The following is a 14477-nucleotide window of genomic DNA, read 5'->3' as shown; positions in this document are numbered from 1 at the left end:
ACCTCACCGGAGGACAAATCACTTTGAAGCCCAAATTAAATTGCTGAAAATGAATGAAAAGCCTAAAAACCAAAATGTCAGTATTTCAGTCAATTATAGTTGGTTCAAGTTTATCATCACAGTAAGCAGTACCTCGGCAGTTAGCTCCAAGGCCTACAAATAGGAGTAAGAACTCCTTGTAAACATAGATTTTTAAAGGATAATTGATTAAACAGATTTATAACCATTTGACCATAAATGGTAAAACAACTGCTTTATAAATAAAAAAAAGTATGTATTTCTTTATGAATAATACTGTTTCATTATAAGTAGGAATGTGTTTATCGCAGCATAAATGTGAACTAAAATGTTAAGCTTTCATATAAAACAGTACCTAACGTATGATCGTTAAAGGTCCAGTGTGTAGGATTTAGTGTCTAGTGATGAAGTTGAACCAACAGATCATCCCTCAGCTCACCCTCCAGTACAGAGGCCGCTAAAAATGTGAAAAACATGAAAGGCAGTCTTTAGAGCCGATGTTTTGTTTGTCCACTCTGGGCTACTGCAGAAACACAGTGCTGCAACATGGCGAACTCTCAGAAGAAGACTTGCTCCCTTTATAGATTTAAAAGGTAACAAAAACACAATTCTTAGTTTCAGGTGATTATATGAAAATATATATTTATGAATAATATGTTCAATTACTGCCAATATTCTAATACATTTCTGCCCATAAAGTCAACTTAATCCTACTCACTGGGTCTTTTTAAAGATACTTCTGGTTCTGTCTCCTTTTCTTCCCACCTGTGATGAAGCAACAAATGAGTAGGCTCTACAGTGACAGGAAGAGCATGTGAACTGCACTGAGCTGTGTTACATGTAATCAGGAAGCCATTCACATAAGGGACATGGCCTTCAAATTTCATCATTGACTCACTTTCTCAAAATACATTTTCCTAATGCCCACAACCTTTTCTATTTGACTGACTCATGAGTTACTCAACCAGTCTATCAGGTAAGGCAGAGCGGATGAGAAGTGGCCCATGGCTTCATTAAAAGCCAGTAAACACAACATATCAAGGCACTGCTCCCTTACAAAAGAGTTGTTACATCAATGTTAACAGTACCTGCCAGCCATTTCAGCTGCACTTAAGAAAATGCAGCTGAAAGTGTTAGATTTAGAACACCTACCTCTGCTGGCATGAGAATAACACAAAAAAAATACATTTCAGTTTTGTATTCATATGTATACATACAGCCATTCCCATCTGAGATGTATTTTAAGAAGCAATTTGTCAGCTATATGGCCAGAATTTTAGTTTAAAACATTCAATTAACAACAGAGTGTGAAGAAACAACAGTATTGACACTATGTCAAATATGTCTTGTGTCCTGTTGTGCAGAGATATCTACAGAAGTCATAGAAGCAATAGTCAGATTGTTGTTTCAGCAGAGATATAAAAGTGGCAAGCTTGCTCCTCTGCCACCTCATGCCTCTTCTGTCCCTGCCTGCTGCGTCTTCTCGTCCCCCAATCAGGGCCTCTGTAAATCGCCTCCATACTGCATCCCCTGTCTTCGAACTGGCATCTGTTGGTCTCAAAGGCTGTGCTCTGTCCCAGTCTTGGGAGGCCAGTTGACTGAGCCCAGTTGCTCGCAGTCACTCCCCCTATCATCCAAGGTTGCGGTGCAGGCAGACTTTCGCATTATTGGCTCCACAGCTAACTGAGCTACTTGCTTACAGTAGCTAGTCGCTGCAGTCAAACATAGCTAAAACAAAGAGTAGCAAGTCCAGTGAACAGCAGTAAGCGGTCATGCAGCCCCCAGAGTTTTCGCGCGACCATCGAAAATGTACCATTTCTTATTAATTATACCTTTAAATGAAATTCATAGCAAGTAGAAATATCCACTGGTCCAATTCTTTAACTCCTCTCAGAGTTTTTATGTATGTTTAAAGTTTACATAGACTTTTTTTTTTTTCATCTTTAAGCTTCTCTACAGCTACAACTTTGTGACCAGGTGTGAAAGGAACAATACAATCTCTGGAAATGCTGACGTAACTATAAACCTTTGTCTCTTGTCCAAACTAAAGCCCCAGTGCCCTTTAAACCAAAATAGAAACTACATTAAACAAAGAGTTGCAATCTCAAAGAGGGCCCAAAAGAGGAATCTATACTAATAATGATAATGCTTTATGGGAAGATACGTGGAAATAATAAAGAATCACTTTTTCACTTGGCAGATAATGTATCATTGGTTCATGTTTTATTCTGTCAGCTTGCAACAAGACAGCGTATGATATCTGCCCGAGGCCTTAAATGGATATTGGATCTGCTGTTTTAGTGTCATTACTAACCAAAGAAATCCTCTTTAATGTATTTTTTATGCGTTTGTGTTATAAATCTTTGGATTTCATGTTTACATAATTTCCAGTTTTTTGTTTCAAATGGGAGCAGCTACTTCTTTGATTGTTATTTAAACTACAAGTTGAAAGACAATCAGCCTTTGTTTGTACGAACATTTGTATTATTTCTCAACAGTCATATAAGGGAAATCATACTTGGAAAGACTCCAAACATCAAATCCCTATTGGACGCATCAGAAATGTCTTTGACTGCTGGATCAATTGAATGACTTTGATTTAATCCACGCTGCCTTTCAAATATGGCCAGAGGGATTTTTCTCATGTCCAGAAATATTTCTACACCAGTTCTTTGGGTATAAATAAACCACATTATGCATAGGGAGCACAACGAGCCAATATATGCGCACAATTTATTGCAATCCTAAAACAAGTTCTGGCAGCCTGTGAAAGAGTGGTGCAGTGTAGGTTTTTAACCACTGCCATTAAAGCTGACGATGGAGTGCTGCTGCTGATGAGGTTGAAGTCGCGAGTCTGTAGGTTCAGAGCAGGAGAGGGACCACAAAAATCCCAGTTTAATTATTTTATTTTTAAAAAGAGTGTCCAGAGCAATATTCTTTGAGGGGACCTATATTTCAAAGTTTCCCTACAGAGATAATGTGCTTTTAGTTCACTGATTTGTGCAAGATGTGGAGGGAAGGTCCTGCCAACACTGAGTCTGTCTATCGATTTTTATCCTACATCTCTCTAACTGTCTTCTGTAAGGCTTGTTAGTGCAAGTGTTCTAAGTCAGAACGACTGAATAGGTTGATTGCTCGCGAAACGACATGGCCGAAATACAACCCAATCGCCAGAGTGAATGGTAGCCAACTGCGTTTCTGCAAAACCACAGATACGTTAAGATTTAACTCTATGTTGCTACTTAGGTTCAACTTTCTATATCTCTCTCATCACAATGCTGTGCTTATGGTCTGCTTAGATTTAGGCACAAAAACCACTTGGTTAGGGTTGGAAAAACACAATGGCTGGAGGTGGTCCATCTACCCGTGAAAAATGGCTGGCTTTGGTTGCCAAAAAAAAAAAAAATTGCTAGAAATCTCCCCACAGAGTTGAACTGCAGTCGCTCGCTTGGCAGCCTTGTGGCTTGTAATAACCTGGCCTGGTCAGCGATCATTACAACAATCGATGCCCCTAAAAATCTCGCAAATAATGCTACCCCTTTCTCTTCATCTGTGTGACAAGTTTCACTCACAAAGATTTCACCAAAGAGCAGAAAGAAGGATTTCATACTGCAGTGTTTCAGGTCCTGCTGCCAGAAATCAGCAGACCAACAGAAAATGTAGTTGTGTCAGTAGTGGTGTTGAAGGACCTGAAACTATTTGAACAAACGTGAATAGTTCAACCGCCAATGACATATCATCAGAGCAGCGCTGAGCCTCTGATAGTCTCTTTGACTTATTTTGTTTGAGTGTGTGTGTGTGTGTGTGTGTGTGTGTGTGTGTGTGTGTGTGTGTGTGTGTGTGTGTGTGTGTGTGTGTGTGTGTGTGTGTGTGTGTGTGTGTGTGTGTGTGTGCATTTAAATTTTTTATCAATAAAATCAGTAGAAGTAAAGAGGTTGGCCTCAGGGTCAGAATATCACAAAGTCATTGATCACTACAATGATTGTTCTTACATCCAGGTCACGGCCGCTTTAAGCTTTAGCCCAAACATGCCGTATGGTGCCAGCTCCTTTGGTCAACTTGGATTCCTAATTGATGGCACTAGAGAAGAGTTATTTGAATGGATTACCGTAAAGAGCATCATGGATTAGCCTGTGAGAGACATGGATCCTGGGGGAGCCTTAAATTGGTCACATAAAGTGATTATAAAACATCCGTATGGCTGGCCATTATTGGGCTCCTTTCTCATCACAGGAATTAGACCCTTCCTCATCGTTCGCTCAATGCATCGTTATCATTCTGGCCTGTGCGACCTCACGTTGGCTGCCATGTGCATGTTGGCTGCTGTGGTGTTTGTCGGTGCCCAGATGATCAAAGCCTGCAGGATGGATGGAACTGGCTGTAAATATAGCATTGCTTTATGTTGCATTACGTTGGGGAGTTAGCTATCAGGATGTCAGTAACACATGGTGACTGTATAAAACCAGCCTGTCTTTTTTTAGGCAAGATCAGTGAAACATACCACCACTCTTCATGGCAGCACAATCCATATTTAAAGGCTAAATGACTGGTTTACACATCTTGATTAATGATTCATGTGATTACATTATTACTGGGAGCTGCGGTGCTCAATCAGAATAAAAGAAAATCCGACACTGTGCCTCCTCAGTGGTTCTGCTGAGGTTCTGTATTCCCAGAATTGAACTCATCCAATTGCCTCGCTGTCATCAGTCCTAATGTACCGTAATTTTTAGTGATCACTTTATTCACTTGATGCTCCCTCAGTCCATTAATTTCTTGATGAGAGTGACTTCCATCAGAAATATGGCCACCAGAAGATTTAAGGCTCTGCCCTGTGAAAGTGTGGAGTGGAACCAAATCGCAGAGAATATGCCTTCAGTAAACATCCCGCGCAATTAAACTGCAGAAAATCTGACAAAGGCTGAAAAAAGTGATTTGTTTTTGGCTTTCCTGGTACTGTCGCCACAAAGATTAGACATTTTCTAGACATCTCATTTAAAATATCCATTTATGTTGGGACTAACAGCTGGTAAATGTTTCAAAGTCCTGATGAACATTTCTTGTGGTTAATAATCGACCTTTTTTGAAATATATATCAGAAATTTTATTCCGCCCTTGTTTAAACCCATATGTAGATAAGTATTCAACGCTTTCACAAACTGAGCCTAAACAATACAGAAATTACCATAAAGCGTTATTACACCAAGAAAAGAACTGTTTTATGTTTCAGTTGCTATGTGTGCAATGCATTAATAAATATGTATTCCTTTGTTAATGAAAAAGGTTTTCACAGACAAAGAAATGAACAGTGAGGAGGGCTATGCTGTGTAAAACGTACAGAAGTAATGCCTAAAATAATGTTTACATACAGTTGTCATAAAAACGGAGAGGGTCTCAAGATCCCCAAACTGAACATTAGAGGGTAACACTCAAAAACAGTAACAGGTAACAGTCAAAAAACTATTAAATAACATTTAATAATTATAACTTTACCATTTACTAATTGTGGCTATTATTAAATGTTGCCAATAAGGGTTAAGTTACAGTAAGAAAAGATTACAGCCCACATGAAGTATCACACAATGAATACATGTAAAATAAGCTAAAACTACACTCCCATGATAGTGCAACTCAAAAAAGCCTTAAGCAAGTTAACCCAGGACTACATCTTATGATGTCATCTCCATGACTTTAATCAAACTTTGTTAATGAAGACCTGCACCGGCAGCCAAGTTGTGAGTTCGCAATGAGAAAGGCAATCATGGAGAAAATGAATGAAAGCTTACAAAAAGAGGCGGCTCACTTTTGACAGACAGCTGTCAGCCAATCATTAGAGACTCCCTAATGATTTTTCTTCCACACCGCTGATAAACTGCTGTGGCACCTTTTCTCAGCACGACAGGAGACTCTTCTCAAATCATGACACCTCAATTCTTCCCTCTTATTACACACCAGTCAGTCAATCAGACCACAATCACTGGAGTGTAACTGTAGACTTTTAATTCAATGCACCAACAAAACAATGTTTAAAGCATACAATGTTTGAACACACACATACACACACGTGTTCTTGAGTGGGAAAACAGGAGATAATTAGGGATTTGGTTTATCGTTTACGGAGAAGGATTAAACACCTGAGGCCACTCACCTTTAAAGAAGGATCTCTGGCCATCTGCTTTTATGTTTCCTCTTGTTAAATGACGTCCTTCGCTTTTGCCGTGTCACTTTTACATTTCTTTTGTAAGACACGATCTAATATGCTTTTATTATAGCCTGTAAATGAGTGTTAGATTTCATAGAGACTATAAATATACCAGAACAAATGGTGGTAGATGAATTTTATTGACATTTGAAGAGCATGTACTATTATCCGTACGTGCACTCAGTTGTTCCCCGTCTTGCATTATGTAAATGTTACGTGACTCATCGTTTTTATACGGGGGCTAAAACTGAAGTGAAAAACTGTCTCAGGTACATAAGCTTCCTATTGCACTTCAAACAAAGTTTTCTCTGGTGTGAAGTCTAAAAAGATTGCAGGAGATGTGACAGCAGGTTACTCAAATGAGAAAACTGTCACCAGCATCATTTGATGAACCATTTGCAGCTACTCAGTTTATGAGCTTTTAATCTGTCTGACTGCCGTCCTCTAACTGTATTATTTCACCCTCCCCCTGACATCACTTCTTTAAAATAATATTTATGATTTCCATTAAAACCTGCAACATTTAGTTACTTCTATTCAACAGGAAGTGGCCGAACCATTTCAGGATTGACTCGTGTTTGATGATGTGTCTTTCAGTGCCTCTCCATTCCCTCATCCCTTCTGAAAGATAGCACTAAAGCTGGAAATTGCATCGCAAATGGATTATAGATTGGTATCAGTGTCTGACTGTCCAACTTGGGCGGTAATGTGTCAGGATTGCTGCACAGTCCTGACAAACAATCACTCACCTGATGTGTTTTGAAAACCTTGATAAAGGTGCAATAAATCCCGAATCCAGCTGATGTGAGTGAATCAGTCAATAACGCTGTCTTGAGTTTCATTTATCTACCATCAGTTTTCTCTGACTGTGAGCAATCTAGAATTACCCAGCTCTACTGTACAGCAGGTGCATTTACTTATTAATTCACCTGCAGCAAGTGAGAGGGAATGAAGTGATTAAATCAACAGCTGTAACACCCTGATACCTGTATACACACAGCTGTGGGTGATTCATGAATAAAGAAAACTGAGTGACTGAAGGGTGAGGTTACTGCGTCTAACAATAGACAAACTACACAACATAAACACAAACAAAAAAGATTTTAATTATTAGTTTACATTACTTGGTGTCATTTTGATAAATGGCTCAGTTATGAATGACAGGAATGTAACAAGAGGGTGGGTGTTTGAAAACAGCGGTGATGAGTAGCGCCTGCACGTCGACTCTGAACCAAAATTTAAATGTACAATAAGTTGATCATACCACATACACTCAAATGACTAAAATCCTGTGGAACGATGATGAAAACAAATGACAAATTATATTCATTTTGTATATTCTCGATGTATTCGAGGTTTGTTTTAACATAAAAACATATCGTATGATTGTTTCTTATTGTTTTAATCAGTTGATATCAAATCATCATACTAGCAATAAGTACTTTTCTCACTTTGTCCACTGCTTGCTATGTCACTGTACCTGGCTATTTGATTTGATTCATCTCATTTCATGAATTTTATGATTAAGCACCATTTGCTACAGTAGATTCCAAGAAACTAACCTTGCATTGACTTCAATAGACTCTCTTTTAAACTTGCACCTTTTACAAAACCACGCATTTATTTAACAACCCAGTAAAATCTGAGCACGTCAGTGTAACTGACCTGACTGAAAGCAGTCAGAGCTCGGTAAAAGAACACTTTTCATCTGCAAAATGATAAATCACATCACGTAAGGCGTCTGTCCAGCATGTAATATATCTTGTCATATGACCTTTTCACTTTGTTGTAGAATGATAATTGCCTCTCCCTCATCTCCTTAGTACGTTATGACACAGATGACATTTATTGACTATCCACCCTTGTACGAGTATTTTACAAGAAGTGTGCATAAGGCAATATAGATGAGGAGCATCTGTGATGGAGAGGTAGCTGTTTCGTGAAGAGGATTGTATTCTCTATGCCGTTAAAAACCATTCAAGTATTTTGCTTCTTTAAATAGGAAATTATTTTTTCTAATAAAATCTCTTTCACACAGTCGGCTGGATTTTTCAACCACTGTTTAAACTACAAGATTGTTCCTTTGTGAAGAAAAATCCGCAAAGCAAATCTCCCTTTTCTCCCATGTGCTTTTGTGGAAGTAAATTCAAATGGACAACAGCAATAAAAATGCAAATTCTGACACAATGTTATCAGAGCAATTTATGTCCGTTTAGCTCCACTAATGTCCATTAGCATTTAAAGCCTTTATTTATTGCATCCTCCAACCTAACTGGGATTAAAGTCCTCCCAGTGGTCCACCTGTCATGTCGCGTTCAGATCTCCTTCAAGTCTGCAGTTGGCTATCTGTGGTGCACCAAAGACCCTTTCACTCCTTTGATAGTCAAGCACGAGCTCTCTGTTGCATCCTCTGCCCCTCGTTGAGGCAGAGAGAATCTGTCCTGTCAGAAACAATAACTTTTCTTTTCAAGGCAGAGACAGTTTTATTTCTCAATAAATCTATCTCAGAAGGTGGTTGTATCCATTTGCCTCCCCCGTGTTTCCTTTCATTCCTGCACTCATCATAGATGGATCAAATTGAAGCACCGGGAAAGTCAGACTTTCTGACATCCTTGCTAGCACCGATTGATTTTTTCGACTGTCACCTTGTGCAACTGTAACACTGCTTTTGGGTATAAAAAGGAGCTCATACTGCAGCTCCAGGATGGAACAGAAAGTCATTATTCACCCCGAATCAGATGATAATCAGCTGATGTCCCTGAGTGCCAACTATACACCCACACATCTATTCACACAATAGACTAATGTATTAAAAATCTTTTCCTGTGATTCTTTGTGGATCTGTTGCTACTATCTGCTGTCGCTGTTAACCGCAAGCTTAAACTGAGCACCAATGGATGGATTACAGAACAGGCAGTGATCCAAAGGCCCAGGAGGTCAGGGCCTCTGTTTGAAGTAACTAAATTTGTTGTTGAAAAGTCAATCAAATGACTTCTATGTATTATATATTCATTTTCATACGACCTAGTAAGAAACACGAGATGACAACAAAACGACCAAGAGATGCAAAATGAATGCAAAAAGATGTGCAACAACTTCAACGAGATGCAAAGGACTACAAAAAGCTGGTAAATAATAACAGAGTTGATAAACGTCTGCAAACGCGAGACGAGTAAGAGATGCAAAATGAACTCAAACAGACACAAAACGACCACAAAGAGATGTAAAATGACCAGAAAGAGATACAACATGTTACAAACAGACAGAAAATGAGCTCAAAGAGAAGAAAATGACTACAGAGATGTGCAGCAACCACAAAGACACAAAAAACTACTACAAAGAGATGCCAAACAACTCCAAACAACTCCAAACCGCAGCAAAATGACCACAAAGAGATTTTTTTTAAAAAAACAACCAGCAACAAATGCCAAATGACTACAGAAGGATGTGAAAGGACCACAAGGACACACAAAACAACTACAAAGAGATGCAAAATGACAACAAACACACGCAAATTGACCTCAAAGAGAAGCAAAGCGACTACAAAGAGATTTAAAGTAACCACATAGACATACGTTACATTCACAAAGAGATGCCAAACAACATTGTGGGGGGGGGGGGGCTTTTACAGTACATGCTCCCAGGAGCCCATTATCTCATAATCCGTCATTGGCACCACCCACCACCAATAGCCTCCAGTCACATTTTCACTTTAGACTGCTGATGCTTTTAACTGCTAGCCATCATTATTTGGCAAGTGGCTGTCATGTATTAAACACCACCCACCACCTCAGTATTCACCTGCATTCAATTGCAGGTAGTGCTGCAGCTGCTGTCTGCTAACAACTGCTGTTCATCTGTTCATCTCCTCGATCCAGGCCCATTCATGAACAAGTGGTTAACCTTATCATTATTTCTATGATACAACAGGCGTTTTAACACGCCGCTTTGAATGGAGCCATTGTGTCAGGCATGATGAAAATATTTCTGGCATGAGAGTACAGTTAAAGAAATATCAGCAGACTTGGCCATGGTGCCATTTTAGAGTATTTAGTAGCCCAAATAGTTTGATTAATTTATCCAAACCCTAAATTTGTGGACAGATTTTTAATTCTAACATGTACAACACTTCCCCTTTGTATTCCAACCACCTCCTGAAAATTGTACAGTCTCAATTTAATGTGTGGTTGTGACTATAAAAAACAGATCTCAGACTCATTTAAACATCATGCAGAGACATGCTGGAAATAAAGGCGCAGTTATCACATGGTAAGTCATCAGGGAGATAGAGCCTCGCATTAGTTCAGGCAGGAACGGACGTCATTTTATATTCACACATTCCCGACATCGTCTATTCCTTGTTCACGACCTGCAGTATCTCTCACAATGGCCTGCCCATATTAACATTAGGTGCTCGGTCTGCATATACAACAATGCTGAGCTCTGCATCCTCACTGCTCCACTGCTGCCTGCTATCAAAAGTTTAACTCCCTCCACCTCCCCAGCCTCATACTATGTGAATTTGTAATGTGTTCACGTTGTAAATGTTGTATGTCTCAGATTTTGTTAAGGGAAATGTGAGCATAGCCGTGCCTGTGTCATGAGCAGTCACACCGCCAGACTAAAATGCATAATGCTGCAACAAATAGTTTGACACCTTGACGTCTTGATCAATGACATATTTAAAGATGGACGATGTGTGTTCATTTCCTCCAGCTGTACAAAAATGAAGACAAATTATCCTTGATATGACCACGGCCAGAATGCACTGGTGACATAATTTGGAGCCATCTTGTACTGTGTACTTTGAGGTTTTAGTTTTGCCCTTGTCCCATCGTTATCATGCAGGGGGCAGGATTTACGACCTGTACTGCAGCCAGCCACCAGGGGTCGATCACGATGTTTGGCTTCAATTTACAGGGGTCTGTCATGTCCACCATCTCAAAACTAGATACTAAATGGAAAAATGTTGTTGAGAACATGTTGAGAATCGCTCTCCTGGCAAAAAAGCTTTAGGGTTTTCTTTACGGTTATGCTACCCACTGAGTTTCTTCCCCACAGCTGAATTTTTGGCTGCAATACCACGAGTGACCTCCAGGCAAAATTGGAGGGAAGACTGAATGCCACCGCTACATCCAGGTCTAAATAGTTGCTTCATTATCTTTATATACAGTAAATGATTTAACTGAATTCGGGTAAATCTGAGTAAGACGATGAAATTGTAAAATTCCATGGAAATCAATCCAACTCTCTTCAAGATGTAGATGATTTGAGTAAATCTCATCTCTCGGTCCTCTTTGAGGAGATAATCTCAGAGTGATAATGTCCTCTTCCTAAATGTGTCAGATAGCGTGTGGGGTCAGACAGATATAAACATTCAGCACGTAGAACGGCTGCTCTGCTGTTCACAGGTTGTCAATCAGAACACTGAGGCGGGTTGACCTGTCAGTCAGCAGCACGGTCCTGCAGTGGAGCGTAATTGAATTAGCTCCAGTCACTTTCTGAAGGTTAATTGGTGGGGAAACCTTGGCTGAGCATGGCGAGGTAATTGACCAAGATAAGGAGGGCTGTCTTATCACAGATTTTGTCAGCATGTGTGAACTTCCATCAATCCTCTAAATGTAATATATTAAGAATTCTAAATATAAAGATGTTGACACTCAGCAATCCTGTTAAATCCCCCTGAATCGTGAGTTTTCCATAAGTTTCTGTCACGCTCAGGGCTGCACAGCAGCTCCCACTTTAGTTCCACATGTCATGAGTCAGCAGCGAGAGACATTGCTGGCAGATGCTTTGGCTCGGAGGCCAAAATAACGTGCCGAGTTGATGGTCAGTTGATGGCCTGGAAAATTGCATTTAAACCTTCAGGTGTTATTCCAAGTTGTATCTTACTCTCAAACGTACAGAATTAAATTAAACTCTACTTTGCTCCTGTCCCTTTGATAAATGCTCTCTATAGCCCAGTTCACTTCCCCCCCTGTTCAGTATGCATCCTGTGGAGCTGAACTTCTTATGGTTTTGTTACAGAACACAGTCCAGTACAGAGATCGCAGCATAAATGTTGAAGAAAGAGCTGTCGGAGGGTTGAGGGGGATGCACTTTTACTGCTTTTTGTTCCCTGCTAACTGTTAATTCTCCTGCAGGGTTTCACCGATGCATCTGTCTCTATCTGTGCAGTGTGATTCCACGCCATTCTCCATGGCTTATCATCTTTATAAGAGGTGTCACCCAAAGTAGGGCTTTTAGTTTGTAATGAGATTTTTTTGCTCTCGTCTAAGCTTGAAACGCACTAGGTCATGAGCCTGCTGAAGGACTCTTGATACACTGAAGAACAATAGAGTGAGATATTGGGAATTTACAAGAGATGGCAGGGCAGTAAGTCATTTAAAGTTTTACAAAGTATGACACCTGTGTGGAATACCAAGTAGTAAGTGGGCTGAGTGTAACTTTCCAGCAGACTGCGAGGCAATGTCTCATTCAGGATGCCTGTGCAGATCTGTATCCGCCCAACCTTTGCACTTGTGGCCTTAATTACCCAAAGGGATGTGTTATTTGACATTTAGCACTAATGTATCATCAGCATTAATTGAGATCAACCCACACTTCAGCAGTACTCAGTATCCTGGTGCTAATTTGCAGCTAATTAGCAGGTAGGCTAATTGGCAGCAAAGTTTGTTTTTTTTTCCTTTATTGATGTCTGCAAAACTTTAAATACATCTAGGATGTTAGATTACTGGACAAGATAACAAAAATAAAGGTTTATACGTATTCTTTAAGATTTGTTAAATGCCTGTACACTAATGGTACAGGCATCAAGCAGAGATGATGTGTGAGGAAAACACAGCTCACTCAGGAGGCACTTCTCTGTCCCCCTCCCATCAAAAAAAATATTTTTCTTCTCGCTTCGACAGTTGAATTTTTGAGCTTCACTGTGCAGATTTGATGTATGTGCGGAGTTTGAGACTAATGGGATGTTCTCACGTTCATTGCTGGAAGTGTAAAGTTTCTCTGCACTCATTGTAAATCTGATTATAAGGGGCGGGCCTACGGGCATGATTTATGACATCACAAATCATTTGAGAACCAATCCTGGTCCAATGTTCAGCTAACAAGCGTTATGTGGAAACTTCAACACTTACAATGGACTTTACAGTAAGGGAGGAGACATCTTGTGACCAGCAGTTAAACTTGTGAAATCCAGTGCCCCACCACATATAGCTGGTGCCCTTTTTATTTTATTCACCCCTGGCCCTCAAACATCCTGTGTACGCCACTGGCTTTAACACAATTAATAAACCAGCCTGTCAACTAAATTTATGTTTTACTGCATACATAAACACTAAACTATTAACAGCAATGCATAAATCATAAAATCACCCAGTGTGGATTTGCAGCAGCAGCGACCAGGTATGCAGAGGCATTCACATGCGAACAACAGTCGACCCTGATTGTAAATTTCAGCCTCATAGATAGAAAGTTGTATCTTTTAATTGTAATATCCAATGGGGTGGCACATTATGTTTTCCGGCCTTGTTTATAAGAAGCTTATTTTAAAGCACTGGAAATAAACATATAATTAGAAAGAGTTAATGAGGTATTATTTGACCATAGATAAGATGTTGTCTGAACATAACAATAAAACCAATAAATTCAATGAGGTATGAAGCCTTATGAGCCTTATGAGATTAAAAGAACAATCTGTGACATGGCTGGAAAGGAAAGGGGGGAAACTGGTGGAGAATACAGGACAATAAATTAAAGTAAGGTGTGTGTGTGTGTGTGTGTGTGTGTGTGTGTGTGTGTGTGTGTGTGTGTGTGTGTGTGTGTGTTGATGTCGTCATGTTTGTAGAAGGTGGGGGGTTGGCGTAAGAGGGATGTGCTACGTGCTATGTGTAAGATGTATGAGCATGATATGAACGTAAATGTCTTAAATCGTATGTCTTATGTGTTTTATGTCTTGGGTGTGTGAATGTATTAATGTTTCATGTTATCCTGATGCCCTCCTCGGGTAGTATAAACTGCCTAATACAATATATTATTGAATATCTTTGTTGTTAAGGGATTGTAAACAAAACCCTGTGGATGAGAGCATTAAGTTAAATAAAGAAAAAAGAGAGTTGTGGTTGCTGTAGGGTGGACACAGCTTTGTGGAGCTTTATGGATCGAGTCAAGTCAATTTTATTTATTTAGCACCAAACGACAACAAACATTCTCTTCATTCAAAACGCAACACCCAGGTCAACATGCTGATATTTGC

The 14477-nt window shown here is 39.7% G+C and overlaps 1 protein-coding gene across 2 annotated transcripts in view; it reads left to right on the top strand.

Moving 5' to 3' along the window:
- The window catches only part of elfn1a (extracellular leucine-rich repeat and fibronectin type III domain containing 1a), an 80594-nt gene that overhangs the window by 52878 nt on the left and 13239 nt on the right, over positions 1-14477 (top strand). The gene's annotated exons all lie outside the window — the stretch shown is intronic.

This window comes from Pagrus pagrus (assembly GCF_965226575.1).
Source record: "Pagrus pagrus genome assembly, chromosome: 13".
In the NCBI taxonomy this organism is placed as follows: Eukaryota; Metazoa; Chordata; class Actinopteri; order Spariformes; family Sparidae; genus Pagrus; species Pagrus pagrus.
The sequence above is the reverse complement of the archived record's forward strand: the minus strand, read 5'-3'. Positions and strand labels throughout refer to the sequence as shown.